The following is an 8,372-nucleotide window of genomic DNA, read 5'->3' as shown; positions in this document are numbered from 1 at the left end:
CAGCCAGCAGTGGGGAGGGAGCCACAGGTCCCTAGGATCCTGCTTTTTAGCTTCCATTGATCAGGGATGGATGTGCCCTGGGTGGCATTCACAGCCCAGAGAGCAGGCAGCCAGCACTTTGGACCACGAGCCTCCACTGCAAAATTAACCCACCCATCCCCATGGCACAGCTCCCGTGCCCAGAGCCCTTGGGCATCTGAGCTCTTCAGGGGGGATGGGGAAATTGGGGCTCTGGGTGGAAAAAAGCACTTGTGGTGAACTCCTGAGGCAATGGGGGAGTAACTAGTGCCACAAGGCAGCACACAGCAGGAGCTAAACCTTCCCCTGGCACGTGCTGCCAGCGTTGTGCCTTTGGCTCTGGCCCTGCAGATGCAGAGATGCTCCACACTCACAGTGAGGGCAGGGATAGAGACAGGGACCCTGGCAGCCTGGACTCACCAAAACATCCAAAACCCCTCCAAAAGACATGAGGAACATCCTTCACTTTCACTGGCTGCTGATCCTCATGTGGGAAGTGTTTGAGACAGCACAAGGACTGGTCCAAAACCACGCCAACAACTTCTCCAGCCACCAGACAGAACTGAATCCCTTCATCTGGGGATGTCCAGGGATCCTAGGGGAGATGCAGCCAACACACCCTGTCCCCTGCAGAGCTCAGCCCCACACAGGGACTCTCAGGGGCCAGAGGAGGTCACCAGGAGACCAAGATTAGGAGACACAGGGCACAGCCAGGCCCACAGCCCGTGGGTCTCACTGCTCCCCAGCAGGTCAGGCTGCAAAGCTCCCTGTTTCAGGGGTTACACCACAGCTCCCTTTGTTCCTCCTCCACTGGTGGTGCCCACCCAGACCCCTGCACCTCCCTCGCCGTGGCATTATTCTCTTACCCCTCGGTTGTGTTGGCCCTGCACCATCACCCTCTAACCCTGCCAAGGCGTGGCTGATGGGCACACAAAGGCAGGGATGGGGTGCAGGTGAGGGATAACCATGGAGGCTGTCCCACACACAGGGAAGGGCAGGTGACACATGGCACGTTTTGTTGCTTTGGGGTTTTACTGTCTGTAAGTTGCCAGTCTTGGAATTTTTTGGAGAATAAAAACCCCATCCCTTCAAAGAAGTGCTGAAGCCAGTTGTCTTGCTTGTCCTCATCATAACAATCCTGACCAGGCTCTGATCAGAGCAGGGAGGTTTGAAGAGGGCAAATGCTTTATGGGAAATAAGTTCTCTAAGTTAAAGCACCAGCCTCAGGAGCAGATCTGCCCAAACCCCAAACTGCCTCCTGCACCCTCTGGGCCACAGCCACGTCCATGCCCTGGCAGAGCAGGGCTGCTCTGCTGGCTGCAGCTGATGGAGCTGTGGAGAATGACTTCTGTTATATTTACATGCTCTTACAGATTGGTGTTACACTTGCACAGCTTTGGTGGGCAGGGGATTGTAGGGCAGCTCCAGCTGACCCACAGATTAATGCAGCAGGAGCTCTTTAACCGTGAAATCTCTCTTAATGCAAAAATATTTCCCTTGCTGGGCAGTAGCTAGTTCTTCATCCTGATGGCAATGTAGCTCAGATCCCAGCCTCCTGCCCCACTCTGCTCCAGTCACCCTCCAACACACGTGGGCACAGAGATAAATCCAATACAACCAGCCCATTGCCAAAGTGCCATCAAGTTCCTGCTGGAATTTGATGTTAGTGGCAGTGCAAACCCATTTTCTCATCGTTGCCCGTGGGTCTCAGAGCATTTCAGCCACCCTGTGGGCTGTGAGATGGGCACCTGCCCCCAGCCCTGGAACCCAGCAGCAGGAAGCCCTCACAGCAGCAAGTGACAGCCTCCCCTGCCCCAGGGAGGAGAGAGAAGAGCAGCACCTCAGGCAGCAGGACCCTGCCCACAGTGTCCCCTCTGCCCACCCGGGGTGAACAAGGAGATTCCCCCAGCTGGGGCTGGGCAGCAGCTGCTTCTTCTCCCATTAATGACAATTCATAAATTAAACACGCAGAGTTAAACGGGTCATCAGTGGAGCCCCAGCCTCGCTGCCTCCAGACCAGAGCCTCATTTCAGCCCACCTCAAACACCAGCACAGTTTTTAGTAGAGTTTATTTTGCCACTTGCATTATTTTTCGTAAGCCCTTCCTGCAGTCCCTGCTGCATTGGCAGGGAAAGCGTTCCCGCCGCGTGCGAAAGAAACGGCTATTTTTAAACTGCCCGTGTTTGTCAGCGCTTTCAGCTCGAGTGCCTGCTGGAGAAGCCAGTTCTGCAGCACCCGGTGTCCCGCAGAGGGTCCAGTGGCCTTTGCCAGGAGATGGTGGCACAGACGTGGGCACGGTGCCTGGCCATGCTGCCAGGGGTGATGGTCCAGCCCGCTCATCCCTGGCACACACCAAAGCCTGTTCGGGATGCTGTGCTGCTGGGACCCACCACTGCCACCAGATTTCAGGCATCACAACCTCTGTGCCTTTGCAGACACCTATGAAATCAGCAAGCAAGGCTGCAAACACAAGCTGGCTCCATTTCTCCCTGCCCTTTGCTGGGAATGCCAATCCAGGCATCAAACCCAGGCCTGTTTTCCAGCTGGTGGCACCACCAGGGATGTGGGGCCAGAGGAGGACCCAAGGGGGTGGGAGCTGTGTGTGGGTCACAGGGAAGAACTGTGGGTCACAGCAGACCCAGTCTCAGGACAGCAAAGAGCCTCTGAGGGCTCATGCCAGAGCAGGGGCTGTGGCAAAAGCCCTGGCACCCTCTGCACTGAAACACTGGTGGGATTTTCTGACCTGGGCCAGGCTTTGCAGTGATGAAGGAGGTTTCAGTGCCCACAGGTAGAAAATGAAAAAAAAAAAGAAGAAAAAAAAAAAAAAGGAGAGAAAAGGAAAGGGTGGTCATGCACGAAATTATTTCATTTCAGTGACACAGGGGGTGCATTTGATAAGTCCAACTTATAGAGAAATGGAAGTATGGAAAGGTACAGCCACCAGCCATGGAGAGGTGGGAAGGGGTAGGAATGGGGCTGAGCAGAGAAAGCCAGGGAAATCTCCCAAGCCCAGGGAGCCTGGTGAGACAAGGGACCCCTGAGACACCACAGAGGCTCTTTTGGGGTCAAGCTGCAGCAGGACAGGCTGTCCCAGATGATGGGGGCAGGATGGTGACAGCAAGGAGACACGAGCAGCCACAGGACCTGGCGCTGGGCAGAAGCTCCTTAGCAATCCCTGTCATCGAGGTCATCACTGCTATTTATTATTTAGGGCCTCACAGCCCTAAATATTCATTAGCAGGACTTTGTGGGAGGGGTGTGGACATGTGCATGGGGTTCAAGTGTCCTGCTCTCCTGCCTCTCCAGGGATGGGATAAAAGCAGGGATGGGGACTGGCTGGAGCTGGTGCTGCTACCTGAGCCAGGCAAGGATGAACTCCAGCCCTGCAAGACCCTAAACTGTCATATTTCACCCTGGCCTGGTTCTCCACACTCCATGAAACAGCCTCACATGAGTGTGGGGATGCTGCTGAGGCAGGGAGGGACGCCACGGTCAGCACAGACCCCACCAGTGCTCCCCTCACAAGCCCAGCACCCCCAACATCTGCAGACATGGGGCAGCCTGGCAGCCAGGCCAATGTCTCCAGTGGGTTTGATCAAGGGTGAAATCAAATATTTCTACAAAACCATCCTCCAGCCAGCCAGTGGAACTGTCCTCCCTTTTGCTTCCTTCCACCTGATTTCATCCCTCATCTAAAGAGATCGGATATGGTGCTTCCCTGGCACAGCAGGGACACCACAGGCTCCCCCTTGGCCAGAGGTGGGGCAGCAGCAAATCCTGGATTTAGGGAGATCCTTATCCCATGTTTCCTCAGCAGCTGCTGTGGCTCTTCACACACAGCAGCAGGGCCAGGTAGTGCCAGTGTTCTTTCTGGTGAGTGTGGGAGCTGGACCCCCGGTTTGGGCCCCAAGCAGAGCTCAGCAAAGCTCTCAAGTGGACTTTCACAGGTGAGAAATCACCTGTCCCCCGAATCACAGCATTTCCCAGCAGAGATGCCAGCAGGGTCACGGCGCCCAGCAGCAGTCCAGAGCAGAGGCAGATGGACAGGGCCGGGGGAAAGGAGGAGGATGAGGATGATGAAGCCTCTGCGAGCAGCAGGGAGTGGGTCCTGCGGGCATTCCCAGCTCTTCCCCTCACTCAGCCGCCCCCAGCCCCCCGGCAGTTCCGAGCTGCCTAATTAGCTCTCCCCGCTCCCAGCGCCGTCCAGCTGGAGCCGGAGGGCAGGGGCAGACAAAAGCCTCGCTATTGACAGCCCCTCCGAGGAAGGGGCTTTTCTTCTCCCGCTCGCTTTTCTTTTCAAGCCCCTCTCCCCCCTCCTTGGGCCGGGGCCACGGGCTCATTAGCACTGGGGCTCGCTGGATGGAGCAGCAGATGGCAGCCAGGCGGCCCCGCGGAACAGATGCCCGGCCAGCCAGGGGAGATTAACGGGGCTGGGGGATGGCCAAAAGTCGCTGCAGAGGCCACAGGAGAACCGCAGCTGCTTTGCGCGCTCGCTGGGGTACCGAGACCTCCGACACCGCGGTGCCGTGGCTGCTCCTGCCTTGGCCCTGCGCAGCGGGCAGGACACGTCACCCTTGTCCCGGCAGCACCCAGACTCGTCTCCAACATCACCCGCGATGGCAAACCACGGCTTAATCCCACCTCAGCAGCACAACCCTCCCCCTCCGCGCACGGCGCATCCCGGGGGATTAAGGGTTAAAGCACAAATCCCCAGCGCTGCCCTGATGTGACCCACTTAGACCATCTGGCAGGGAGGGATGCAGGAGCCTCCTCTCCCTCCCCAGCGCTCACTCGGCATCACCAGCTGCCCCAGGAGCTGACACCAGCACCCGCAGGCTCCAAAGTGGATTTTGGCTGAGTTTCTGGGGACAGGGCAGAGACAGGGCAGCTCTGCCAACAGCACTGTGGCTGGCAGAGAACTAAACCACCCCCAGAGTCACCCCACAAGCCCCCACACTCCCACCAGCTCCAGTTCCCTGGAGCATCTCCCACCTGGATGTCCCCAGGTCCCGGCACTGGTGCTGATGGAATTCTCAGCAGCGCTGGAGAAGTCAGGCTTCCAAGTGGGACAGGGCTCCCAGCCCCGTGCTGTGCCAGAGGTCACGGCCAGGGAAGAGACGCAGACAAAAGCCCAGCCCAGAGGGAGGGAAGCTGATCCTGCTCTGGGGCCGGGGCCAGAGCATGGTGCTCATACTCATCCCCAGAGGCCAGAGGCACCTTAATGCAGCAGATTTTAGAAGCATTTTCAGTTCACCAGAGCCAAAATCCCATCCTCATGGCCCAGTGAGAGACACTGAGGGCACCCTGGTTTGGCAGAGGGACTGGGACCACCTATCCTGCCCTGAGCCCATCCCTCTCCACACTGGGCACAAAACCCTCTCAAATCACACTGGGATTTTGCACATGCTGGAGCAATTCCCCTGCAAAGGCAAGCTCTGGGTCAGCCCCAGCCTCCCCTCACCACGCAGTCCCTCACCCTCAGCTGCACAGCAAAGCCCCACCAGGCCCTGTGTGGGCAGAGGTTAATTGGAAAAGCCCCTTTCCCCATCACCTCGGTTTTTCCTTTCACTCTGCAAACTGGTCAATAATCCATTTACTTTGGCAGAGCTCTGCTCTGGGCACAAAGCTGTCTGGGGGGCTGGATTTCATGCCCCCCCAGCCCCAGCAGGAGGGAAGGTATTAATGTACTCTTTTGTTCCAGGATGAACCGTGGGTTTAGCAAAGCTTTAACCCTCCCAACCTCCAAGACAGCTTGATGGGAATTTAGATGGAAGATGCTTTACCTGCAGAAGCAGCAGGAAGGGAGTGGTGAGGGATGGGGCAAGGGGAAGAAGCATCACTTTCTGTCCAGGTAACCCCATTGCTGCCCCACAAGGATGCAGGATTGGGCCCTTAGCCCTCTCAGGCACCCTGCAGGATGCTTCAGGCTATGGACACTGTGGTGGGGGTTCCTGGCAGGACCCCCATGGTGCAGCTGAGCCCCTTGACACTCCACAAGGGCACAGGCCCAGCCAGGAAAACTGATGGGAGGTGGGCAGTGCTGGCCTGGAAACCATGGCAGCGTCCCCACTGCTGTGGGAAGCATGGGGCCGGATCCAGGGCAGGGTGTTTGCAGGGGACCAGCTGTCAAGTGTGGGAGAAAACAGGAATCCAGATGGTCATCTTAATATTTCATTTGGCTAACTGGTTTCCCCATCTCCTCTCTGGCACCACAGTCATTTGCTCTTAAATTAGTCGGGAGTATCGTCAGGGAAGAGAGGCTGGTCCAAGCAGTGGCGCAGCGAAACCTTCCGGAAAAACAAACCCAGAGCGGAGCCAGGCACGGAGACCACTACAACAGGAGCTGCTGCGAGCCTTGGGTCTGTTCTCTCCATGGACATCACTGTGCAGCCAAAGGACCCGCTGCAAAGCCCCTGGGGCTGTGAGATCTGGCACTCAGAGGTGCGATCCTGCCCAGACGGCAGCTCGGGCTCCTGGCAGAGCCCCCTGGGATGCGAGCCGAGCCGGCAGCACGGATGAGAAGAGCTGGGAACCGCAGCATCTCTGTCCCTGCAGCTTTGGTGGCAGCCCCTGGAGCGGCAGAGCCCCTCCGTGCCCGGGGCAGGGCGAGCGCAGCGAGTGCCCCGCAGAGCCCGGCGGGGCTGGCCCCGCTCTGTGCGGCTGCCACTCCACCGGGAACAGCCCCAGGGCCGGCAGGACACACGGCCAGGGGACAAAAGGAGCCGGGCTGCACTGACCTGGCAGGGGAGCACAGCCCGGCGTGGGCACCTGGATCTGCTGGTGCCCACCACAAACCACAGCAAAGCTGAGCTGGCAGGGCTGCTGTGCTCTGTGCCAAGAGCTCTGCACTGTTTCACTGCCACCAGAGCTGTCACTACCAGCAGCACGGAGCGGTGCTCACATTTGGGAACTTTTTAATGGATCTGCAAACACCCCAAGCTGTGGTGCTCAGCCCCACCACGATGTCTGCGCCATCCAAACTGCTGGTTAGATAGAGCCAGGCATCATTCCTGGCACCCAGGCTAGCTGTATTTCCCCAAAACCTGAAATTGTTGCCTCATTACACCTCCAACTGCAAGATATTTAAGCTCACTCAGGAACCTCCAGGCAGGAGTGTGTGTGTGAGCCAGCCCTCAGCCCTTCAGGTGCCGACCATACCCAATGCAGGGATGGAGAAAAACACAGAGGTTCCTCTCTGCCACAAAGGCTGAAGCCCTGCAAACACTGCCTGTGGAAACAAGAGTTGCTCTTCTCAACTGGAGGCTGAACCCATGCCCTTTCCCATTTTTCTACCCAGATTAATGGAAATCAGAGAGATTGGAAAAATTCACGCTCAGCAGCTGGGCTGCAGGGCAGAAGGGACCCCATCCCCACTGCTGCTGTGGCTCACAGCCTCCACTGGCATGGGAAACATCTGAAAAGGCTCATTTCAAAGGATTTCTCTCCTCGCTAGTACAGGCTGAGCCCCCAGCACCCAGCCTCCTGCAGACTGAGCCCCTCTCCTCTACAGACACAGCACCTTTGGAACTTTGGCTGGTTCCCCACACCAGCTGGGCAGAACCCGGCAGAGGAAAAACAGAGCAAAGAGAGAGGAGAGCCAGCAAAAAAGTCCTTTGTTTATAAAAGCAGCACAAATAGGATATTATTAACAAATACTGAGACAATCAGCAAAATTAAGCTGGTCTAAATCAGAGTGTGCATAGCTGTGGGGAAGCCACACGGACCTTTGCCTGTGTGACAGCCTGGCAGAGTGGCTCAAGGGGTACCTGCAGCCCCTTTGCCTCTTTTCACAGGTTTCTCTTTTGCTCAGCCTCTGGCAAACATGGGGGCATTGACTTTCCTGGAGCAGGAGGACAGAACAGGTACTGGGTGAGCAAAGTCAAGGCTGCTTGGCTGTGGGACATGGGGGACACCATCCCCAGAGCTGTCCCTGTCCGTGGCACTGACCAGGCTGCTTGTGCTGTGTGTCCCTGGGGGTCACCAGCCTCCCCACAGTGAAAAGGCAGGGTCCACCCCTGTTTCCCTCGCCAGGCTTCACCTTCCTAAGGGTCCGAGGTGAAGGGCTGACATAGAGAAAAGGCCACCAGCAGGAAACACGGCCCAGGGCTCTGCACAGCGGGGATGGAGCTGGTCACACTTTCCAGCTGCTGCCCCTCCACCACTGCCCCCTCTTTGTAGCCCAGCTAGAGCTTTGCAGCCCCTCATCCTGCTCCCAGGCTCCAAAGTTTCCCAAACCTGCTCAGCTCTGGAGCACAGCACCTGCCCAGGGAGGGGGCTCAGCCAGCCAGCACCCCAGCCTCAGGCATGGGGAGGGGGCCCCGGCTCCTCCAGCCACGAACAGCTCGGGGCAGGGG

The sequence above is a fragment of the Geospiza fortis genome, unplaced genomic scaffold, assembly GCF_000277835.1.
Source record: "Geospiza fortis unplaced genomic scaffold, GeoFor_1.0 scaffold408, whole genome shotgun sequence".
In the NCBI taxonomy this organism is placed as follows: Eukaryota; Metazoa; Chordata; class Aves; order Passeriformes; family Thraupidae; genus Geospiza; species Geospiza fortis.
The sequence above is the reverse complement of the archived record's forward strand: the minus strand, read 5'-3'. Positions refer to the sequence as shown.